This window comes from Dipteris shenzhenensis, chromosome 16 (genome assembly GCF_047967505.1).
Source record: "Dipteris shenzhenensis isolate YYH24624 ecotype China chromosome 16, Dip_SZ_1.0, whole genome shotgun sequence".
Classification (NCBI taxonomy): Eukaryota; Viridiplantae; Streptophyta; class Polypodiopsida; order Gleicheniales; family Dipteridaceae; genus Dipteris; species Dipteris shenzhenensis.
In genome coordinates this window covers 30555331-30581276 of record NC_141611.1, presented here as the reverse complement: position 1 = coordinate 30581276, position 25946 = coordinate 30555331, and the positions used below count along the sequence as shown (strand labels likewise).

The 25946-nt window shown below is 41.3% G+C and overlaps 1 protein-coding gene and 1 pseudogene across 1 annotated transcript in view; both read right to left on the bottom strand.

Annotated features, from left to right (window-relative positions):
* Window positions 1–25946, bottom strand: part of LOC147892820 (uncharacterized) — a 132655-nt gene that overhangs the window by 3993 nt on the left and 102716 nt on the right. The window lies entirely within an intron of this gene.
* LOC147892824 (uncharacterized) lies at window positions 19024–20457 on the bottom strand (annotated as a pseudogene).

The window sequence follows — 25946 nt, the reverse complement described above, 5'->3', positions numbered from 1 at the left end:
TCCCACTAGCAGTGGTAGTGGCTCAGGAGGTTGCAACCAATCAAGTTGGTCATCAGCCCTTATAGAGGAGCATGAGGAGAAAAGGGCTAGAGAGATCTAGACATGGGGGAATGCACATGGTAGACAATGGTGTGGGAATGTGCTCTAAGCATCGCCTGATTGAGGAAACTCTTTGTCTTTGTTCGAATGTTTGTGAAACTGGCCTATCTGTGGATCCTCTATTCCAGGTTTAGGCTAATCAGCTGCAATTGAAATATTTTGGGCATTCAGTTGGCTACCCATGGTTGATTCCCTCAAGAACTACCCTCTTACTTGTCAGCATAGGCTATGAGCAGTTTGCCCCTCATAGATGGCCGTGTGTGTGGGGGTGTGTGTTGAAAGGGGGAGGGAGGGGGAGGGGGGGAAGCACCAAAAAGGAAAAGATCAAGTTCAATCTCAAGAACCCATAGCCTCTTACTATACCTAGGGCCTTTACACACACAAAGGTTTGCCCACCCACAATTAATGCTAGGAGCCAATCAAATATTATATTGGGCTAGATGAGTGCACCCCCATTGCACATAGTCAAAATTGGGCAGCCTTGAAAAGGTGAGGTGGCAATTGACTGGTGCCCATTATAAGTAATTGCATGGGTAGCCAATATTGATTGCCCAAAGTTGGGCACCCACTCACCCACCAATCAAATTCGAGTAGAGTTACAGTCTTTTGTCAACTCATGTGCACACCATGCATATTGTGTGGGATTATGTGCTCTATAGAGGCCCCTATTATGGAGGTTTTACTACCTCCTCATGACGTTTGTACTGACCCATTCCCCAAAGCACGAGGCCAAAGCCTTGTGGATGAATTCATTTCCTTTTCCACTTTGTTAGTTCAAGAAGAAGTTGGTAGTACCATTAGGATTTGGGGAGACAAGAAGAATTCACTAGGGGCATTGTTGTACATCGGTGTGTGAGACCTTGATCCTGTCCCTCAAAAAACAAGGTAGTAGTACCACTATAACACCTATTAGTCCAAATACAACCAAATGCAACCAAATGAAAGGCATTCATTAGTCCAAATGCAACCAAATGAAAGGCACTCATAGGACATATGGTTTTGTACAATGTGAGTGGCTCTAGAGGAAGGAAATGCAAATTTTTGATATTAGATAGGGGAAAAGGAATGGGGAATCGGTTGTGTACCAATGTGAGTGCATGTAAGATTTTTTGGTCCAATGGGAGTTGTATGAGTTGGGAGCCAGTGGCTTTTTGAAATGTTGAAGGTAGGTAGTGATCATGTGAGGTTGTAAATGAATCATGCTATAGCTAGACTAGTACAGAGCGCTATGAAAATGTAGGGAATGAAACATGCAATTGCTTTTATCAAATGAGGCAATTGTTACATGAGGTTCTCCCTAGGGGCTTAAAGATATAATCCATCAATAATCTTTGTACCATGAGCTTACCCTCGGAGCTCGGAGAATAAGCCACACGATGACACACCTAATTGCTTGGACGACACCAAACCTTTTCTCTTCGCCTTCCTGCTACTGTTATTCAAACTTTCAATGGGAAATGTGAAACCCCTGCATGTGCTTCCACCAACTTTGGCTACAACAACTCTAGTTGCACTTGTGGAAGACTTAGTTGAGAGGGTTGGGCTCTTGGTGTGCTTCCACCAACTCTAGCTACAACAATTCTAGTTGCACTTGTGGAAGACTTAGTTTGCTAACCCTCTCACAATGAAAGCCAACTCTTCTCTCACACCCTCCTCTATTCACTTCTCTCTTAGTCTTGTATGCTAACGTATGCTAATGATGGGCCACACTTGAGTATAGAATAAGATATCCTTAGATGGTGCCTTGCACTTCCAAGTCCTCCTTACTGTGTGAGGAATAAACCCCAAAGAAAACCGTCATGGATAACTACTCAAGGGCAAGGAGAGTAAAACTTTTTTCTAATTTATCGTGGATCTACACGATAAATTAGAGATACATTAAGTCAACCAAGATAATGTTCTTGACCTACATTGTTTAAATAGACACAACATTATATTTGTGTCAAGGGCAAATTCACTTTATGTTACATGCTACACTGATGCAGTAGCCATTCACTATCGCTCTGGACCACAAGTTTGGTAGCATGAGCGTGTCTGATTGTGCCATCCTCTGCTCTGTCATTTTATGCATTTCTGCCTCACAATGGTAGGTCATTGTTCTGTCACGGGGACCATAACCCAAACAAAGTGGCAAGGCCATTGTCAGTAGGGATGTTGTATTCACATTAGCACGGGATCCAAGAGAGAGAGAGAGAGAGAGGCCATCAGAGATAGTTCAAAAGGGTTCGTGGACCATTAGAAGTCACCCTTTGTCTGTACAGATGTGAGAACCTTCCTTTACTCCCTAATTGATTAAGCCTTATTTCAATCAAAGAGTGTATTAAAATACATTATCTTTATTCTTTCTTTATTTAGTCAATGTATGGATGGCCAATAGAGCTGAGAGTGCTCTCAATGGAAGCAGAACGAAAGAGGGAGAGAGAGAAATAGAGAGCCATACAAGTTTTTGGTGGGTGCAAAACACCCTAATCTTATTTTTCATTCATTTATATATGTGTTTAAGTATTGTACATAATCGGGGTAAAGGCACAGTGACCTTTAACCCCCATAACCTCCCACTGAAAGGACAATGTGCCTTTAAGGGAGAGCAACCAGTGAGCATAGTTTCTACCATGGTATTCGTGTAGTTTGGAGGCAGATTGAATCAGGTTAAAGTATATCCAAAAGAAGACATTGAAAATCCCAAAGGTGATGAAGGCAGCACCACAAGAACCTGTGTCCACCCAGGATACAACACCACAAGAACCTGCCAACAACCTGAACATGACAGGCTAGCCGCAAGGTACCGAATACGCAATGGTGCCATAGGTAGTCCGACTCAACACAAGCATCACCATTACTAGTCAAGGGACCCACAGGAATCGAATTCCACCCCACAAAGAGTTACACAAGAACCTCACCTTGAGTACGGACACTCGATGTCAGAGCCCGCGACAACAACAAAGTCCAACACAAAGGTGCCTCTGGCATGCAAGGTAAAGAACAAGCTTGACATGTACTCTACATGGCTCCTTACTCGCTATGCTACAGCACGGTGTCCACCTCCATTGCATTCATCATAATCATCATGTCTAGGTCTAGGTGAGTCAGTACAGTAGGCATCTCACCTGACGCAGTAGCGGCACACTAGTCTCTATCGAACACACCGCATGCGCACACATGGTTAGCACTAGGTGACTAGAGTCTATGCTTGCATTTCTATAAGTGCTCATGTTCTCGCACGCTGACCACATTATCATGTTGCACAACACAAGTGCACTCTGCTCCATCCTTATTTCCCCCACCCCACTCCTCTTTTTCCTATTTTTACATAGTCACTACCCCACTGACCATTGCTAAAGCATTCACCACCGACCATCGCTAAAGAGTTCACCACCGACCGTTGCCGAAAGGTTCACCGCCGATCATCACGATCATGATCCCCACTGGGTTGTCGGCCATCCAACATAGAACCGCCTCATTGCCATTTGGGTACCATGCCGGCTGTAGCCTAAGATACTCCACACCGATCATCGCCATCAAATTCAGCACCGACCGTCGCCATCAAATTCAACACCGACCATTGCCTTTAGTATCCCTCCGGTCGGGGGGATAGAAATCTATAAAAGTAGGCCTACCCCACCGGGTCATTGCCATAGCTATTGTAGCAAATCTATTTGATAGTTTCCTGCCCACTTCTTCTCCATTCCCCACCAGCAAATTGATGTCCTCCTATTCTTCCTCATCCACCGATTCCCTCGTCATGCAACTTCCACTTCAGTTTGCCATGGAGTCCTATCATTACAGGCATGATCCTTCAGCATTGTGAATCATCTTGATGCAGTAGGCAGAGATGGGGTCCGAGCTTGCAATGTTCTTGGATTTCATAACTCCATAGTCAGTGGTGATAGAGTGTTCAGAATGATCTTCAAACTCATCTATTCCTGAGAGAACATTACTCACTGATGCACTTTCTATGGATTTCATAACTCCATAGTCTTGAAACTCCTCTACTCCAGAGAGAACATCACTCATTATACTATCGTGCATGATTTTGATAATTCCATAGCTACTTGGTTTGACTCCAAGAACTTTATCAGTATCCATGAAGCCATCCATGCTTGAAAATATATCACTTTTGACATCTTTGCCCAAGTTCTCAATGTGCATGAACTCATCCATCCCGGATAAGGCATCACTTGTGAAATATTTTTCTTTCTCAGTACCAATGAACTCATCCACTTCTGATAAGACGTCAGTGCTATAGTTGAGTGCATTGGAATCATCCATCTCTGAAGGAATAGAGCTTGGTACATTGGCATATTCTTTCAATTCTTTGATGTTGTAGTATACATTATGTTTATCATTAAAAACCACATGCTGAGTCTTTCCAATCTTTGAAAATTGCATGCTCCATCTCAAATCCTTACCTACCTCATAGTAGGGACCATCCAATGACATTGAGTTATCATCCATACCATCATCAGTAAATTTTTGGATTCTCATCTGCGTAAATGTCCAGTGTTCCACTTGTTCAAATCCCAAGACTTGACCTTCTACTACATTCTTATTTGCAAATGATAACATTTGTAAAATATTTCCCACTCTAAAATCCAAATATATGCACTTTGTATTCCTGATGACATGTGTTGGACAAGTCTCATCTCTGTCCCATGCAATAAATGCTTTGTTGGAAGTATTATAGGGCATAACATCTCCAAGGATTTCCATATCCCCACACTTTGATTTAGCTCAACATGTGCACTAAGAATCCTTGATACGATAACTGCCACCTTATGTTCGCCAAGTCTTCTAAAGTGACAAATAGAATTTGGATCACTTTCATGGATTATAGCAAATGCAACTACTTCTCTTTTGCAACATAGAATCACCTCCATCCCTGGAATAAATTTTGTAGCCATCTTCTTTGTGAGTTTCCTTTGAAAACAAGCTATAACAACCATTATAAAGAACATTAGTCTCTTCTCAATAATCTACTTTATTAATGATTTAAAAATCTAGATCTTGTTTAAAAATTTCCCTAAACCCTAAACCCTAAACCCTAAATCCTAACCCTCAATCCCCAAACCCTAAACCCTAATTCGACCCTTAAAACCATAAACCCTAATTCCTAAACCCTAAACCCTAAATCTTAAACCCTAACCCCTAATTTCTAAACGCTAAATTCTATACCCTAATCCCTAATTCCTAAATCCTTAAACCTTAAGCCCTAGATTCTAAACCCTAATTCCTAAACCTAAATCCTAAACCTCTAAATCCTAATCCGTAAACCCTAACCCCTAATCCCTAATCCCACAATCCTAATCCCAAAACTCTAATTCCTAAACCCTAACCCTTAAACCCTAAACCCTAATCCCTAAACCTAAACTCATAAACCCTAATCTCTAAACCCTAACTCCTAATCCGTACTCCCTAAATAGTAAATGTTAATCTTGACTCTCTAAACCCTGAACCCTAACTAATAAAAACCCTAAACCCTAACTCCCAAACCCTAAACCCTAAACCCTAACCCCCAAACCCTAAACCCCAACCCCCAAACCCTAAACCCTAAACCCTAAATCCTAAACCCTAACCCTTAAATCCTAAATCCTAAACCCTACCCCCTAAACCCTAAACCCAAACCACCAAACCCTAAACCCTAACCCCCAAACCCTAACCCTCAAACCCTCAACCCTAAACCCTAAACCCTAACTCCCAAACCTTAAACCCTAAACCCTAAACCCTACCCCCCAAACCCTAAATCCAAACCACCAAACTCACAAACCCTAAACCCTAGCCCTAACTCACAAACCCTAAACCCTAACTCACGAAACCCCAAACCCTAAACCCAAACCACCAAATCCTAAACCTAAAATCCTATGAGTGTTTTCAGTAATATCATTTATTTAAGTAATAGTTTTAATTAGAATTCATAAGTAGTAGTGGAATTGATAGTAGGAATGTGGGAATGGGAGTGGGAGTTGGGAGGGTGGTAGTGGGAGAAAGGGAGAGTGGGAGTGTGGAGAAAGGGAGTGTGGGAGGGTGGTAGTGGGAGAAAGGGAGAGTGGGAGAGGGAGTGGGAATGGGGGCGATGGGGGTGGGGGTGGGAGGATGGGAGTGGGAGTGTGAGAGGGAGTGGGAATGGGGGAGGTGGGCGTGGGGGTGGGAGAATGGGAGTGGGAGTGGGAGAGGGATGGGAGTGGGAGTGAGAGGTGGAGGTGGGAGGATGGGAGTGGGTGGGAGAATGGGAGTGGGAGTGGGAGAGGGAGTGGGAATGGGTGGGAGAATGGGAGTGGGAGTGGGAGAGGGAGTGGGAATGGGGGAGGTGGGGGTGGGGTGAGGGTGGGAGGATGGGAGTGGGAGTGGGAGGGGTGGGGTGGGAGGATGGGAGTGGGAGAGGAAGTGGGAATGGGGAAGGTGGGAGAATGGGCGTGGGCATGGGAGTGGGAGAGGGAGTGGGAATGGGGGAGGTGGGGTGGGAGGATGGGGGTGGGAGTGGGAATGGGGTGGGAGGATGGCACATGGAGTTATTTTAACATCTTGAATCTTGGTCGTGGGAATCTTGAGTGGGCTTACATGTTCTAGTATACAGCGTCTTGTCAGGGGGAAAAGACTTCTTCCTTATTATGTTCACCATGGCTACGAGCTCGCCCTCATTATATGTGAGGCTGATAACCCCCTCTGGGCTACTATAGAGGGGTGTGAAATTAAGAAGACTTGCATTATAGATATCTACCAATGTGTGACGACTTTTTGATGTTTTGGGGGCATTTTTGTGAAGGAAATAGTTGCTTACTATTATGAAGATGTTCTACTACCGGTCGCCCTAAAAATGACCTCATTTGTAGCCCATTTTTGAAGAAACGACCTACTTGAAGAGTGTTGCTGCTGCTATTCACGCCTCAAGAATGCCGTCATCTTATTGGGGAAGATGATCAAGTGGCTGTCCTCCTTTCCAGCATTGAGGATATTCCTCCGTATCGTGATATCATACCAACGCCTTGTGTAGCACGGGATATGTCCTTTGATGAAATGGTTGCAATGCTTCTCTATCATGAACGAAGGCACAAGGATGTCCATGAGGAGCAAGCATTATATTCCAAGGGTAAGAAGCCATTCAAACCTTTCAAATGTACGTATTGTAAGAAGCTTGGCCATACAAAAAACCATTGTTTTCAGAAGCTTGCCAAACAACAATCCACGGAGCATGCTAGTTTGGATGCAACTACCAGTAGTGAAGAAGAAGAAGAAGACACTCCAACACCAACTTTTGCTCTCACTGCTCATCTCTGAAATCTATCCTTTCCTCAGGAGGTAGATAAGGATGATGAATATGTCTTCTAAAATATGTCCACGAGCTTGATGTATATGGGTACTCTGCCTGGGTAGTTCCCCAAAAATTGAATCTAATAATCTCTTTAAAGGTTCTCAGCCTTGGATAGTCCTCCTAAAATGATGTTTTGCTATCTATGGTATGTGGCTCCATGTCACCCTATTTTGGAGCCAGGATGGGGATGTATTGCAGGAGCCATGTATTGGTTTTGATAGGGTCTCTTTATCAGGCCTGGCCGAGTTCCAGGATGTTAGTGTATTTCTAGACCTATGAGCTGGTCATGTAGCCATGCTAAGACATGAGCCTTTGAGTCATGTTGACTCTCAAGCTATGAGAGTTCTTGGATCAACCTTTGAACATGCTTAAACTTTAGCCTCTGAGTTACTTGCGGTGCACAGATTAGTAGTCCGTCATTGTCGTGTTTTGTTCTTGGTTCCATTCCAGTAGTCCCTCACCTTTCCTTTATGGGGGTGTGTTAGAACATGAAGTCAAGTTGAGTGTGTTTAATGTGTTCTACTAGGAGTTCTAGTAGAGTCTTATGTGTGAGTGCCACGTGTCATATTGGGAGATATCCCATATACACTTTGGTATTCTAGTGTGTGTCTATCCTATATATATATGATTGTACTTGTGTGTCACATCAACACACATCAAGGAGTCTACATCAAGCTTATCAATGTGAGTCTTTCCATTTTGGTCTATTGCTCATTTCTGTTTCCTTTCAATTTCATTATGTTTCCATTTGAGTATTATCTTCTCTCTCCCTAGCTTACCCTCTCTCTCTCGCTCTCCACCATGTTCCTTCACTTCTATATACAAGTCAACGATAGCATGGAGCAAGTTGATGGTGGCTCCTCCTAATCAAATATTGTTTTCCTTTGGTTATGAGCCCCTTTGATTCTACAACTAAGCTCTTTCACCATGCTCAATGCAAATACACAGATCGTGGAATAAGATAAGGTCTTATGACGTACGACGGGCATGCAGCTACCGACCAAAGCTGTAGTTTTGAGGTGAAGAAGGAGCATTATGCATGGGGTCACTTTGACTATGAATGTTAGTGGAATTGCAAATGTCGAATTTATTAAGAGCATGAGAGTGTCATATCGCCTTGGCTTTTGATACCAATGTCACATCTCTGGATAGCATAGAAGGCTTCTGATTTCAATACCACCACCCAGCCTCGAAATTTAGCTGCCTCCAAGCGTTGGCTCCTTGCTCTCGTGTGTCTTTTTTCTTTGGTAATTTTCTTTGAAAGTATGTAGAATTCTCTCTGAACCCAATGTTGCCACATGGAACCTAGCTGAGTGCCATGTGTCTTAAGTTTGGACCTTGGTGATTCCATGCCCTCTTGGGACCTTAGTAATTCCATACCAAAACTTATTGCCTCTAGGCCTAGCATTGCCCCTAGGCTCTAGCCTGATGGCACTGCCAACACCATCAAGCCCCGATGGTTTCTGCCTTTCCATAACTAAGCCATAGGATTCTACAATTATGGTTGACGTAACAAAACTGCGACACTCATGGGAGAGCTTCTAAAAGAAGAGCTTGCCCATCTCCAAAGGTGTGATTTATGCTAAGGTCGTTGGGTTAATGCTATGAATGCGAAGATATCTTGAATAGGGCATGCAAAGGCACATGGATGATTCTTGTGCAGCTCATGCATTACTGCATTCAAAGAATGCACCCTTAGTAAAAGCTTATTTGAATCCTTTATCAGTTCTTTCCACAATGTTGCAGATGTGCGCATTCAATAATCTTTTAGTGTTAAGATGACAGTATAGGATTACAAGTCTTGACACATTTTCTTAAGTACACCATCCTTAGAGTTAATATCATTCATGTTTGTTCAATAAGAGAATTGAAGAGATTGCATGAGCATGTAATTAGTGGCCTTTGCCACTAAAATGCTAAGGAAGCACCTAATAAGAAAGAGATATATATTACAATGAATCCAGTTTACTGTGTGAACTGTTCAGCGGTGGCTCTTCAAGCCTCAGTAAAGTTCACACATTCTGAGGATGAGTAGGTAGATGGTGAATCTAGAACTAATCGCACAACTTGCTGTTCTGGCATTAGTAGTTGCATCATTACCACTAGTAATTTTGTTGCATCAAGATTGTTCAGCTATGCATGTTTGGGGTGGATGGTCTGCCTTTGAGATGTTCAAGACCCTAGAATGAAGAATTTCAGCTTGTGCAATGAAGAAATAATCTCATTATGATATGGAGTCTAAATATCTCTTCTGATTCACTGCTTTCAATGTATATGTCACATAACTTTACAGACCTACTGAACATAATCTCAGAAATTGACTGCATGTATCTTTATTGCACTTCTAACAAACCAAAAATACTTATTAGTTGTCAGGATTGGTTTTTCCAGTCTGATCAGAAGGTTTCAATTCAATACCATTAGTGAAGTGTCTCATCTGATGATTGTTGTATTTTCAGGGTGCTTTCTATTTGTTCCCAGATATCAGTGCTTAGTATGGAACAGAAGATGATGGGTTTGGTGTAGTTCATGATGCTGAGACTTTCTGTCAATTCATATTGGAGAAAGCTCATGTAAGTGAAAAATGCCTTATTTTGCAGTTTCTGGTCAACCCAATGAAGTTTCAGATATTTGTTTGTTCCTGATTAGTGGTTTTATCAAGTGATGTTTTGGGGGCATCTCTTTAAGAAATGATGTCAAGGACAGAAATATATGGCTCTGAAATCCTTATATGATATGAGCATGTTTCAATGTTGATGTTTAGTTTCTATAACAATCATTTCTGCTGTCGATAATTAGTTGGTGTTTAGTTTTTTTGCTTTTGATGATCAATAAGCTTTCTGGATATTGCCAGGTGGCGCTTGTCCCAGGCAATGTATTCTGTGATCCTAACTGTATTTGCATCTCGTATGCTGCCTCTTTTGATTCTTTGCAAAGAGCTATGCAAGGCATTGAAAAATCATTGAGCCTGTTACGACCTAGGATTGCGGTACCACATAACAAATAGTCACATTTGGTGAACCAAGATTCTCATTTGAATGTCACATTTTGCTGTTAATCCAGTTTGAATTTTGCATGACCTCTGATGGACCGGTTGACAGAAGTCTTTAGAGAGACCATAATATGGTTTGCTGTAACTCGTGTGTAAATTGATGTTCATATCGGTTTGATTTTATGTATAAAACCATGGTGTGGTTTATGTTTCATTTGCAAGTTACAAGGTCAATCTAATGGTCAAAGACAAGGTTCTGTCCATGTGCTTGATGAGGGGTGCAAGGGGACTAGGGCTTCCTAAGATTTCCTTATGCTTGGATGTGTATTGGTTATAAGTTGATAATTGCCTAGGGATAACTAATAGGCTGTATTGGTTAATGGTATTCCCTTTAGAGGGGCACGAGGAGAAGCATAAGGAGTTGCCACTTGACGGGATGCTATGTGTAGAAAGGAGGTTCTAGGGCAACAGGGATCAGCACACATGAAGGTAGGTATCACGAATATGCACAAGAGTTGATGATTTACTATTCGTGCATGGTATATAGTCTGGGTGGTTTCTTGCCCTCGTGCACCAAGTTGACATCTGCATGTGCATCTGTGATATTTCACTGAAGCTCAGAAAATTGGATGGAACTGCAACGAATTGCATCTTGTCTACTACTTGCTTGATGTTTGGTGCAGATCTTGTGACAACCTGCTTGATATTTGCATTGAGCAAGGTGGTAAGAATCTGTTGATGGCTGCACTAAGATTGCATGATGGAGCATGGATGTCTACCAAGATTGCATAGCGGAGGATGATCATCTACTATTGGCACTATGTAATCAATGTCTTTTGTTCAAACTAGTTCGTGGGCGACAAGTTTCCTGAATCCTCATACATATATAGGCCTTAGGAGTAATAGGGATAACAATTAGAGTCCGGGGTTTGGAAATTCAAGTAATATTAAAGTCAAAGGAGCATCATGAAAGTTAGAGTGTTTATAGACTTGTGCACGATGGGCATTGCCCATCGATCATGGATGGGCAAGATTGCTTGCCCACGTCAAGACCACGGCCTAGATGCATTGAATGATCAATGGGTGGGCATGGGGGGCTCTAGTGTGTAAACACCCTTAGAATGGACTTGGGTGGACTACACGATCTAAAGAGAGGTTTTATTTCAAGGGAGCTCTCTTCTCCTTCTATCATAACTGTTTTAGTGTTATTTTGTGTATGCTTTCTAGTTTTTCTGATTTGCAGTGATTTTTATAGTCAAAGGAGCATCATGAAAGTTATAAGGGACTTGGGTGGTGACACAGATCTAACGAGAGGAGCATTTATTTCAAGGGAGCTCTCTTCTCTTGTGTTATTCGTGTTTGCTTTGTACTTTGTCCAATTTGAGTTTTAAAGTATTGGGAAGAGTTAAATATTTCTCTACATAGTAGGGTTAAAAAAAAAGTCTTATAAACATGGAAATAAACTTTGATAACTTAAAACAAAATCTCTTGTGTGAGTCTCAGGATCGAGAATCTAGCCAATACAATAGGTATTGCGTCCCATGGCACGTGAAACTTGATCTTGAACATTAGCATTGAAAATTTCAAGGATGTCTTACACCAACCTCTCTGTGAACGGGTCATGTCAGTGAAGAAGAGAGCAAGAAAGCACTACAGCAATGCATGGAGCAGAGGGTGAAGCAGCATTAGCTGAACGAGCAACTCCATTGCAAGGTAGCAACTCAGAAATCTCCACATGAGGGGGGGGTTGCACAGCAATAGCAGACACCTCGTCCATGCCCACCATGAGTACAACAAATCCCAGGTCACTATGACCGTAAAGGATATGTAAGTCATTGTATGCTTTAGATGAGGCAAAGATACTTGGGTGTTTTTTATACTATGCCTTGGGTGATAGGTTTGATGAGTGTAGTATGCCTTTGGTGATCTCGATATTGTATCTTCCTCCTTTCAATATAACAAAGCTACTTTTTCCCCACATGATTTGCAGTGTATGACTTTGTGCAATTTAAACAATGGAAACAATATTGAGAGACAAAGAAAGAAAACAATTCAAAAAATGAAGTCTTCATTGATTCCAAGAGATATTACATCAATCAACCCATAGGGCACATATTACTCTAGCCTATGCTTCTTCTTGCTAGATGTTGTAACCTCTTTAGCTTGTCAGAGAAAGAAGGGTTTAACAATTTCATTCTCAATGGCTTGGGGATCATTGACAATAGCTAGGCCTGCAATGGCTATGTCACTGTGAAGGGGTCCAAACCGTGTGTTTGAGAACAAAAATAAAGCAACATTATGCTTAACCAGAACCACACGATCCGTAGTGCGACCTATGGCCTTCATCTTTAGCATTCGACTAACGACCCTAAGATTCATTATCTTTAACTTTCCATACGGGGAAAAATGGCAATGGAAGACCAAAATGTGTGGAGTCACTGTGCCAATGTAGGGACCGATTGATGCCATCACTCCCCTAGAAGATCTCTGCTTCTTCTACCCTTGCACATAGCATATTTGTTGAGCCACAAACTATCCTAGAAATAACCACCATCGATGAAAATTTCTCAAAATCCTAAACCTAGATGATTTTAATATTTTTCATTTTAATTCAATCCACCAGCTCCCATAGGCATCTATATGCATACAACAAATAGCATGTGCAAATAGGCCCTAGAAGCACCAAATCCTGATTTGCTACTTCCAAGGCCTATTTGCACATGCTATTTTGTTGTATGCACATAGATATGTGTAAAAAACTAGGAGAAAATACTAAGTTAAGGTTTGGTATCATGAAACCCTAATTTTACGCATTGCCGGCTAAAGACAGAGTAGGTATTTTCTATGCAAGAATAGAACAGATAGAAATGTAGAGGATACTGATTGAAAATGAAAACAAACAATGAAAGCAATATGATAATTAATCCTAAACCTTAGCAAAGTTCATAAATTTTTTGCCTCATCATAAAGAGTATCCACAAACTTGACCCCCTTTTTTGGTGGTGCATTGCGAGATTGATGAGGAATGGAGGTGCCAGCTTTTTCATCATTGTCCTTGAGCAAAGACCTCTGCAAATCTCAAAATTCATCCTCGAAAATCTCATACTCTGGCGCCTCCTTGATTGCCTTCTGTGTAAGAAGGATGGACTTAAAATCGGTGAGGCTCAAGTCATCGAAGCGTGCAATATCATGGATTATTGGATCGATGGGAGCACCAACGTCAATGACATCCTCACATGCATTGTTTGAGAGCTAGAATGGTGCCTCATCCTCTCGAAGCCTAGTCTCTTCCAACACATAATTAAGGGGGAGGTATTCCTCACCCTCACTAGTTATTGGATCGATCGATACAAGGTGTGGCTAGGCTACTACCTCATCTAGATTATAGGTAGAGGAAGGGTGTGCATGAGTAGGATGGATGACTTGAATCTCATTTTGCTCTAGGGCAAGGTCTATAACAAGCTCTATGTCTAAGTTTACATTATCTACTCCATGACTTGTGGATGCAGACAAACCTTGTCCACCACTTGTGCATGCAAAAGGACCCTTGGAAGAATGAGTTGCAGCACAACCTCAAGCACTAGAGAAGGAATGCATAACATCAAGAGAGACAATTGTTAATGCCAAAGCAAAACTGGACAATAGATGCTCCAACTTTGCATGCTTACTGAAAATTTGCTAGGGCAGCCAAAAGAAGCTCAACATTTCAATAGTCTAAAGCTTGCACACACCTCAACACTGGCTAAGTATAAAAAAAAGTGCATAGAGCTACAAAGTCAAAAGGCAATAATTTCCAAATTGGAACTTCAACTCTTGAGTCAAGCCGATGACAATACGAAGGAGTCAACACAAGATCTGTTGCTGTAGGGCATCATTACATTATACCAAGATCTTGTTGTAGTTCTCGAGTAAGAGGATCACCTTGAAGGAAGAATACACATTTAGTGGAAACACTTGCAACTCAAGATGCTACATGCAGTATTTGGTCTTGATGGGACCAGGTCAGTGAGCACAAAGACTCTCCAAGATCTATGCCTGTAGATGGATGAGGATGAGAGAAATGTGTTCTTTATCCCAGTGCATGCAAATCTCATACAGTTAAAGCCTGATGTGATACTTCTATATGAGTGCTTGATGGGAAGCCCTCCTGTTTGGGTAGTAGCTAGACTCCTACCCTTTTTTTTTGCCGAAAAAACAGTGCTAATTATATTACTTCGAGAGCAAGATACAAAAGGTCAGCTTGTAGCTGACAGGCTGTGTTCACGAATCGGACACAGCCCTAAAAGGTAACAAAAAATTAAATCTCTCTCTCACGGAGGGATAAGGCGAGTGTGAATGAACAGCCATCGGGGTGGTGAGTAGCGCCATTGAAGGCCCTGCGAAGTCTGCTCGAAGAAGAGGCCCTGTGTGTCCCAAGCCCGGAGGAAGCGTCTCCGCTTCTCCCGACCGGCCCGGGAATCTCCCTGAATCTGGTCCCATTGGCCTCTGAGGGTATGAATAATCTCGCTCCAAATATCAGTCATGATCTGGGCAGTCGATAAGGAGGTGCCACTGAGGATCTGCGCGCAACGCGAGGTCCAAATGTGCCACCCTGCGATGCTGCTAATAATCTCCCAGACTGGCTGCCTCTCCTGAACTCCTGTATCAGCCTCTGCTAGGTGCTGCAGGATACCCTCGAGCGGCCCCCACGTGCACTACTTGTGCCAGGGAAGTACAAGGCAAAAAATATGGATGTGTACCTGGCACCTTTGATAGAGGAGTTACAGATATTATGGAGAGGAGTGTGGGTCTTTGATATTTCTAGAGCTCCTAGACATACCAATGATATTTTGGTCAGGGGTATCTTGATGTGGACCATGCATGACTACCCAAGATATGGAGAGTGCACAGGTACGTGGTTGTGTCTCTACAAGTATAATATAGGATTATGCTTTTATGACTCTCTTTCGCACGCATGTCTTATACTAACACATTCATGCACACGTGCAAGACTTGTTACAACTGGGTACCATGCTTGTCTTGTTTGTGGACCAGGTTTGAAATCGCTTGCACAATACTCCAAACATATGAGGAAAAATGTTTATGAAGGTCATGCTCGATACCTTCCGCTGGACCATCTCTCACGTGGAGGTCAACTTGATCCACCACCATCATATTTGAAGGCAAGTGATTGGATTCAAGCTTGGAGGGCGAATGGAGAGGAACGTCCTCCTGGTATGAAGAGGCTATCGATCTTTCATGAGCTTCCTTATTGGGGTCAGTTACAAATCAATCATCTCTTGGATCCCATGCATATCTTCAAGAATGTGGGGGCTACTATTTGGGCACACTTGGTTGGTTCCAAAGACTCGAGAGGAGTGCAAGAAGACTTGTGCGCTATGAATAGGATGTCTCGTTTGTGGCCCCAAGTGTGTGCTTCGGGAAAAGTTGTCCTTTCGAAAGCAACATGGATCCTCTCTACAAGGGAGGAGGCAGCGATCAAGGCAGACATTGCCTCTTTTCAAACACCAATAGGGTACATGTGTTGCTTGGAAGGAGCATTTTCAAAGGGCAATAAGCTTAGTGGGCTCAAGTCCCACGATTGGCACAAGGTCTTACAGGTATTCTAAGTTGTAGAATTAGTGTACCGATAATCATGATGCGTTAGCGTAATTATGATTATGTTATATTGTTGACATGACTTCTTTGTTGCTCTGATAGTTCATCCTCCAAATTACAATAAAAGGGTGCTTACAAGAAGATGTTAGAAATGCTATATTCAAGATCAGTGGTATTGTGAGGTATGCTTACTATCAAATCGCATTGATTGCATTTTCTTCAATTTAAGCTAATTAATCTGTAGACTGATGATGAAAATATCTTACATGGGCATGTGAAATAGGTGGATATCTCAAAAAGAGATCTCCGTATCGAGCATCGAGAAGGCTAGGGTGGAATCCATCGAAGCTATATGCTTGCTTGAGAAGCACTTTCCCTCGAGCATTATGACAACTCAAGTCCACTTGCTTGTGCACATAGTTGATGAGGTGGCTATTACAGGTACTGTTCATAGTCGATGGATGTTTTTTCTCAAGCGGTTTATGAAAACTTTGAAGGGATTTGTAAGACAAAGAGCAAGACCAGAAGCAAGCATGGCAGAGGGATGGCTTGTGCAAGAGTCATTAGTATATATCACGGAGTTTCTTGCATGCACGGATCTCGATATGCCGCAAGCTTGCCATAGGGAGGTAGCAAGCTAAGGGTGTCCACTTCTGGACCACTTTCGGGTGAGTGTGACACCCGCTCGAGTGAAAATACAAAGGTTTTGCTTCGGTCTGCAATACCTTGATCGAGGTATTATCTCCAATGAAAATCACACACGAGGACAACCGAGCCAAGCCGATACCTCGATCGAGGTCCTGGACTTTTTCATCGAACCGAGCCTATACCTCGATCGAGGTCTCCTGGCATGCCACCTATACCTCGCTCGAGGTATCGTGGCAATCCATCTATACCTCGATCGAGGTATTGTGGCATGCCCAGCTATACCTCGATCGAGGTATGTGCCATCCGACAGAGCAGTTGACATACCTCAATCGAGGTATGCTGGACCGATGACTTGGCCGCATGTTGAATACGTCAATCGAGATATGTGGCATTCGGCTGGCTGCTGACATACCTCGATCAAGGTATCATGGCAGGATATGTGGCATCCGGCTGGCTACTGACATACCTCGATCGAGGTATCGTGGCAGGTCCATACCTCGATCGAGGTAGATGTACCGATGTGTATGGGGCATGTCAAATACCTTGATCGAGGTATAGAGGTATGACGAAGCGATGTATATATGGCATGTAAAATACCTCGATCGAGGTATCGTGGCATGTCTATACCTTGATCGAGGTATGATGGATCGATATGTATGTTGCATGTGAAATACCTCGATCGAGGTAGGGAAACCCTAAATTTTCTTATATAAAGAGAGGGACCCCCCCTCATTCTTCATACCTCGATCGAGCTCCTCGTCATCGACCGATTTTGGATTTGCAGGAGGTCAACGGAATTGCGGTAGCAATGGAGAGTGACCGACAGAGCGGGAGAGCCCAGGTAAGGTTTTTTTTATATAGCTTTCTTTTTTTGCAAAAATTTATTTAAATTTTAGTTTATAGGAATAATTATAAAATATTTCTAAATTTCAAATGCATTTTAAAGTTTTTTTTTAAGAATTATGTAATTTTTTATTTAAAATGTGAAAATGTAAATATTTTGTTTTTTAAAATCATCTTTAAAAAAAAAGAGATTAAAGTTATTTTTTAAATTAGTGCTATTTTTATTTAAATAAAAAAACATTTAAATTTTATTTTTAAAAATGATCTTTGAAAAAAAAAGAAAATAAGAGTTTAAGGTAACTTTTATGTTATTTAAGTTAGTGAAGTTTTTATTTAAATGTGAAAAAGTATATAATTTGTTTATTAAAATCATCTATAAAGAAAAAAATATAACTGAAGTTTTGAATTAAATATAACGTTTAAATTTTGTTTTTAGAAATCATCTATTAAAAAAAAGAAAATAAGAGTTTAAAGTAGCTTTTATATTTTTTTAGTTTATAGGAAAATGTAATGTAATTATAAAATATTTCAAAATTTCAAATGCATTTTAAAATTTTTTAATTACGTAATTTTTTATTTAAAATGTGAAAATGTATATATTTTGTTTTTTAAATTCATCTACTAAAAAAAAGAGAGATTAAAGTAGGTTTTATGTTATTTTTCAAATTGGTGCTATTTTCCATTATTTTCCCCCTGATAACCAATCTCAGAACCATAAATAATTTGCATGATTGCAAGTTACACTTTATTGTTATGAAACAAGTCCAGATGCCTCCACAATCCACTGAACTTGGACATGAGGACCCTCATCACAGCCCCTCAAACTACTGATCCTGGACCTAAGGATCGTGAGCCCCTTCCCCATCCATTTATTGAGCTTGGACTCGAGAATCCTTTAACTACTTCAGGGCCTCCTAGTTGAGTTGAGGCACATTGTACTCTTGGAAGTTTATAATGCATAATGATGTTTAATGAAATTCATCTTTATGCTAGAGTCTAGCTTGTAATCCATAGAGCGAGAGAGAGAGAGAGAGAGAGAGAGAGAGAGAGAGAGAGAGAGAGAGAGAGAGAGAGAGACTTGACTCATGAATATAGATGTATCTATTACAAACTTTTAATGACAAATTGTTACAATACCAAAGAAACTAAGTCTCCATTGTTTTTGTAAATGATAAAAAATATAGTTACAATGCTGATTATGGCTGTAACTTTAGAGCCAAAACTATTATAGAGCTTCTCTTATTCCAACAATATGAGCCTCGAAAGGTTCAACTACTAGAGCAAAGGCGAGATCAGAACATGGAAGAGAAGGTGGTGGATGAGGAAAAGGCACAACAGAAGCTCCTTGGCCAACCTTCTTCATAGGAACATCCTGGGCATTGGATGCCAACTCTTCATAGCATCCACCATCTCCTGAATGGAACTAATTGTCTAAGAATCGTTAGTTTGTTTCCCGTTTGTTTAACATTATAATGTATAATTTTTATCCCGTACCTCACAATTGTATACTATGTAAATAATCATTTTGTACCTGTAATCATGAATTTTGAATTATCTCAATAATTCCATTTGGTATATCTCTACATAGAATTCTCCTTTCCCTTTGCTGCAATACCTGTCCACATGTAGTGCTAATCAATAATTCATTCAAGAATCAATAAAAAACAATGAGTCATATTCAACTCTTTGTTTACCTTCTTGTTATTCAAGATGAATGAGAATCTTTCTACAACACTACCCTCTATCTCCACCTGAATGTCCTAGCATAATTGAGTGAGTGTGCAGCATTGTCTGAGTGATATAATTCCCAATAAATTGTCATTCTCATTAATGGTGATATCCAGTGCTTCATTCTCAGGACCAAAAGAGTCCAAACCTTGATCCATTGGAACTAATTGGTTCCCAACCATTCTACTGTGTTTATAGTAAAATGTTAATATGAAATTTTGATCATGTACCTAAGTTTAATGGAGTTGTGCACAACCTCACAGTTTACTTGGTTGTGCACAACCTCACAGTATACTTGGTTGGATGTTTTCATGTCCCAAATCCAAGAAGTAAGGAATTCTTTTAGCACCATTTGCATTATAATTGAGCATTGTCTTGAAAATCTTGATAGAAAATTTACTGAATAGATCTACAAAGACTGTTATTGGCATACAAATAGTTATTTTGTTGATTCTACTAGCAATCCATGGCTGTAGGGATCGTTGTACTTTTAAAAATAACCTGTCTCTATATGACTCTATTACAACACCATGAGGAATTGGCCAGTCAATGGTATTCCATGCTAGGAGAGCTAGTTTCTTCAACACCCCATGTGTGTTGGCTTTATCCAATAGTTGGTAAAAATGATCATTGAAAAAGACTCTTGACTGAGCTAACTAAGCTACTGATCTACCTTGATATTGCAACTCTCCTATGGACCCATATAACACATCCATGAATCCTAAAATGCATTCGGCAGGCTGCCACTACTCATAAGGTGAAGGATATACATCTTAAAATAAAAATAAAGACATTGAGGTTCAAGAAATTCTCTAATTATGAAATATAAATTCTTAATGAAGTCACTTACAATTTGGTCTGTGTTGTGGAAGATAAGTTGGATAATTCTCTCGCAACACAAGCTTTGTATGCATGTATACATGTTGAACCAATATTTCCTTTATTGATTTCATCTCCTCGTTGGTTCTAAAACCTTTCACCCTACCCTTCCAAGATGCCAAAAAGAGATTACTTGAACGTGGCTTCTTCCTTTTGTTTGGTTGCATGGGCACCTAGCTTCCTTTTGATACAGTCAGTCTTTGTGCCAGGAGCCATCCAAAGTAACCTTATTGTGAACATTGATGGAAGATATAAAGGAAAGAGGTCGACGAGTGAGGGATCTCACGTCTATAGCTTCATCCTCCACAATTTGATCAACACAACATTTGGCACAAGAACAGTTCTGATTATCGATGCATGCCATTGAGACTAGTATCCAACTTTTACTCGAACACCTGAAAACTCAATGGACATATCAAAGAGTGCACATTATACTCTAGCCTTGCATAAGCACGATCTTCATATTCAAAACTTTAAGAATATTATCAAAGAGAGAGATTGATAAAGAAATGACATCATTCTCGTACCTTGTGCTTCAATATTATGATCAACAAAGCTTCTTGAAAAACTAAGACGAGTCATTGTGTTGTCGTCCCCATGACAAACTTTCAAAAGTCATCCTTCTCGTACTGGGTTAATATGGAGCTGGATTTTGCTTTCTCTCCTCTCTCTTTCCTTGGTTCTCAATAATCCATACTTTGATGCTGCTAATGGCTTGCTTGATAGAATCGATTACCTTAAAAAGATCCATAAAAACGAAGGAGGAAGGTAACGAGAGTGAGGAAGGTAACTAGAGGAGGTAAGGCAAGATGAAAGGAGTATGCTTGAGAAGAGGAGGTAAGGCTGCGGGCAAGATGGAAGGAGCAAGCTTGAGGAGAGGAGTAAGGTAAGAAGAGCAAAGTGGAAGAAGTGTTTGCTGCGGGTGAGATATAGAAGATGAACTAGGTGAGGAAGGTAACGAGAGTGAGGAAGGTAACTAGAGGAGGTAAGGCAAGATGAAAGGAGTATGCTTGAGAAGAGGAGGTAAGGCTGCGGGCAAGATGGAAGGAGCAAGCTTGAGGAGAGGAGTAAGGTAAGAAGAGCAAAGTGAAAGAAGTGTTTGCTGCGGGTGAGATATAGAAGATGAACGACTACTAGGGGATTTATAGAACTACAGACTCATAATGTGGGATGAAAGATTTAGAATAAAGAATTGGTAGAGGCTGAGATGACTAGATGCAAGACTGTAATGCGAGACATGTGAGACATGTAAGATAGTGAGTACATTGAAATCTATAAAATAAAATGATGGGATGCAAGACCGTAATGGGAGACATTTGAGACATGTAAGACAGTGATAGTACATTGAAATCTATAAAATAAAATGATGGAACACAAGAATGATATAATTATTAGAATCTCATCATGAGATATTCTTTTAATATAATATAAGTTAGACTTGCTGATGCAAGACCGTAATGCGAGACACGTGAGATGATAGATTTTGAGTACATTGAAATCTATAAAATAAAGTGATGGAACATAAGAATGATATAATTATTAGATTCTCATCATAAGATATTTATTGTACATAATAAATTAGACTTTTAAAAAAGTAAAACCAATTTATTAGTAATAAATTGTATATAATAAATTAGACTTTCAAAAAAGTAAAACCAATAATTAGAATCTCATCATGAGATATTCTTTTAATATAATATAAGTTAGACTTGCTGATGCAAGACCGTAATGCGAGACATGTGAGATGATAGATTTTGAGTACATTGAAATCTATAAAATAAAGTGATGGAACATAAGAATGATATAATTATTAGATTCTCATCATAAGATATTTATTGTATATATATGTCTTCTGGCCTCATATATATCCTGGATCCTCATCTGTCACAGCCTCATTCAAGCGAAGATTTAGGTTCTTCATTGATAACATTTCTGCTTCTAGATCTGACTCCATTTCAAGACCCTCCGCATCCTCTTCGTGTTCTTCCTCTTCTCTTCTTTGCCCTTTCTTTGTATATGAACGACCTCTTTTTCGAGTTATAGGACTTGGAACTGTAGCTCATGAAGTACTTGCCTTTTGGAGGTATCTTTCTCAAAGAAACTCGGTCTCTGCCATGAAAGTTGTGGCTTCGATTTTTTTCTTATGACTTGAGTGATATGATCTTGGCATATGTGCATGGAAATATATGTGATATCCTATCCTCCTCTTAACTTCATGTTGGGTTACTTTTTCCAAAAGGATCCAATGAGATTACCGGGCAATGGAAATTTTCTATTTTCTTTGCATCAATCTACCTTGTGGGTATTTCATTTCTGGAGTATCTACATCTTGAAGCTAATACTTTGAATCATTGTTTGCTCCATCTAGGGATTGCATATTCACATAATCATGTGACTTTTTGCATCATTAATGTTCATGAACATATTATATATGAATTCACACATGCAAAGACAACAAAACCTTGCAGTTAAAAAAATAAAAAGTTGGCTATTTACCGCTGTTACTATGGCATATGCTGTTGGTATTAGCAAATTATAACACAAGTTCATTGCCGATATGTATTGTAGTACCAATAGCAAAAGCAATAATATGGCTTACAAATTTGGACGGTGGCACTATTGCATCTACTGATGGTATATGGGATACCACCCTCAACACACATTTCATTATTTTTGGACTATGCAATGTCCAATATAATATCCACTCTTAAAGAAACAAATTAAAACAAGAAAGTCAGATAATTTTGTAAGTTTTTGGAACTGCAAAAAATGAAATTTGAAGAATTTAACATAACATGTTGAAGAGACTGAGACCTAACTTTTTCTTAAATGATTAAGAATTTAAATTAATAAAACTAATTTAAATGTATGTATGTATGGCCCATGCATGACGTTAATTTACCATAAGAGTCCTCTTAAATCTTCAAGATATCATAACGGTATTGATAAACACCTTTTGAGATTTTCAAGACTCTAGAATCTGGGAGATATGGCATCATAGGATGCTCCACATGCACGCATGTCACGAACATGCCTTTGTTTCATCTCGATGGAAGGTGATTTGACAAGATGGGTATGCTGCACTTGCCCACATGGCATATCGATGGAAGGCCATTTATACATATGGCAGGACAGGTGCACTACACTTGTCCATGTGGCATAGACATGCTCATGGGGAATTTAGTTCATTCGTGTTAGTGTGGGATTCACGTTGCGGCTATTGACGGAGGGGAGGGAGGGGGAAAGAGAGAGAGAGGGAGGGGGAAGGGGAGGCAGAGAGAGAGAGGGAAAGGAAGGGGAGGGGAGGGGGAAGAGAAGGGAAGGGGAGGGTGAGGAAGGGGGAAGGGGAGAGGAGGGGGAGGGGAGGAAGGGGAGGGGAGGGTGAGGAAGAGAGGGGAAGGGGGATGGGGAGGAGAGGGTAAGGGGGAGGTGAGGAAGGAAGAGGGGAGGGGTGGGAAGGGGGAGGGAGGGGAAGGGGGGGGTGCAAGAGGCGAGGGGGCGAGGGTGCGGCCACGGTCATAAGAGCGGAGAGGAGGGGGAGAAAGCGGACAGAGAGAGGGTGGGGAAGGGGGGGAGAAAGAGAGAGAGTGGGGGGGAAGGGGAGAGGGGAGGGATGGCATGGCCGCACACTCCCCTTCCCCCCTCCCCCCCCAAAAAAAAAAGAATAAAATTTTTAATTTTTTGCGGTGGCAAACGCACACGGCCATGGCCGCTCGATTTTGTGTTTTGGAGGAGAAGGGGGAACAAAAAGACGAAAATGAAGGGAAGGAGAAGATGGAGAAGGGAGGGAGAAGAGAGAAGAAGAGAGAGGAAAGGGGAGAGAAAGAAGAGGGAAGAGAGAGGGAGAGGGGAGAGAGAGGGAGAGGAGATGGGAGAGGATAGAGGAAGGGGAAAGCAAAGAGAGAGAGGAGAGAGGAAAGAAGGAGGGGAAGGAGAATAGCATCCTTTGGATTATGGGAGGTCAATATATAAGCCACCAAACCCTTAAAAATTCAAATTTCCCTCTCTTTTCCCTCTCCCTCATCCTCTCTATAAGTGTAGATTTGGACCTTGGGTCATATTCCGGTGAGAGAGATAGGTTTAAGTGTGGTAAGCAAACATCACATATGTTTGTATGAAAGGAACGTGCATCATCATGGTTGGAGTAATGAAGGCTTAAGTGTGGTAAGCAAACATCATGCATATTTGTATGAAAGGAATGTGCATTATCATGGTTGGAGTAATCAAGGCTTCATTGGCCAATTAATGGTGTGAACCTCACCCAAAGTGTGTATGTTGGCCTCCCATATGGGCCACCATGGAACTACATAGTCTAACTTGGGATGGGTTCTGAGGCATGGAGGTATTCTTTCAAGAAGATTACATCAAAGAGCTTGGGGCGGTGCCACTGATCAGGTTGGGGATCCAACTTGCTGATCCAAGCTTTACTAATTTGGTGCTAATGAAGGTTGTTAGGGAACTTGTCCAGGTTCCATCCACCTCGAGTTTTCATATCAGGATATTTGTTCCAAAAATTCTTGATGGGGTTACTAGGAAGTGGTATTACGTCAAAATCATACCCATCATTGAAATTTGACATGGGAGTGCGAATTGGATTATCTAGATCTTGATATTTAAAATCAAATATTGGGTCATTTTTTGCTGATGGTAGCACAAGTAGTGTCGAAGGTGATGGTGGGGCATGGAGAGAATCTAGGGACATGGGTGAGTAATATGGAAGAGTGTTAGTTATGGGGAGGGGAATCAGATGGGAGGGAGGGAAGAACTGGGCAAATGGTTTGAGCAACTTGATAATCCTCGGAGGTAGGATTAGCAAGAGAAGGGAAGAAGTTTAGGAAGTTAGATGTGAGAGGCCATGTCATCCTCCGAGACTTCTTTTTGTTGGTGCGATGGGATCATCAGCCGTAATGGTGGGATGTTGGTTATGTCATGCCCTGTAGATAATAGTGATGGCTTTTGTAGCAATGGCAACAAACCACCAATGACCTTGAGGGTAGGGCTACCCATGAGGCATACATATGCGATGAAAGCATCTGTCCTGAGTGTAGTAAACCCGGCATGTGTGGACAGGCAGAAGGTATTTTTTTCATCTTTGGACAAGTCTTGGCAAATTTTGAATAGAGTTTTTGCCCCAAGGAATGTTTCCATTTGATGTTTGGGTGAGCAGGTATGATCTTGAGTTGGAGTTGTTTCCACTGGATAAGCACTCATGCTCTGAGATGATCTTCTACTTGTAGAGTGGCCACAAGCTCTTAGTACACCACCATTGTGCATTGTAGTGTGACTTCATTTGTGGTGTCTTCCATTGCCTCATTGTTTTGCACTAGCAATTGGAGTTCAAGCTTGGAGATGGCTATCTTTTGGGATTGCATCTCATCCATTTTTCCCATATACTTATGGTAGATGGATGTATATGCATCCTTAAGCTTTTTCAAAGTGACCTGCGCTTGTTGAGGAATGACTTCAGTAGTATTGGACCATTGGTCCAAGTACTTGATTGGCACTCGATATGTGTTGGGCCGAACTTGATTCGTATAGACAAGTATTAAACCTTCTGCTCTGTCCACATAGTACATTGGGTACTCAGCTTCATACTCGAATTGTGAATCCACTTCGAAAATTTCATATTTTCCTACTTGAAATTGCATTTCATAATGTAAATCAGCCCATGAAATGGATGAGATTGGCGCGGCCGTCAGGACCCTCCACGGGGGGAGGGGAGGGAGGGGGTAGGGGAGATGGAGGGGTCGAGGGAGGGGGGGGGGGAGGGGAGGGGAGGGAGGAAGGGGGGGAGGGGAGCGGAAGGAGAGAGAGGGGAGAGGAGGGAGGGGAGAGAGAGAGAGGGAGGGGAGA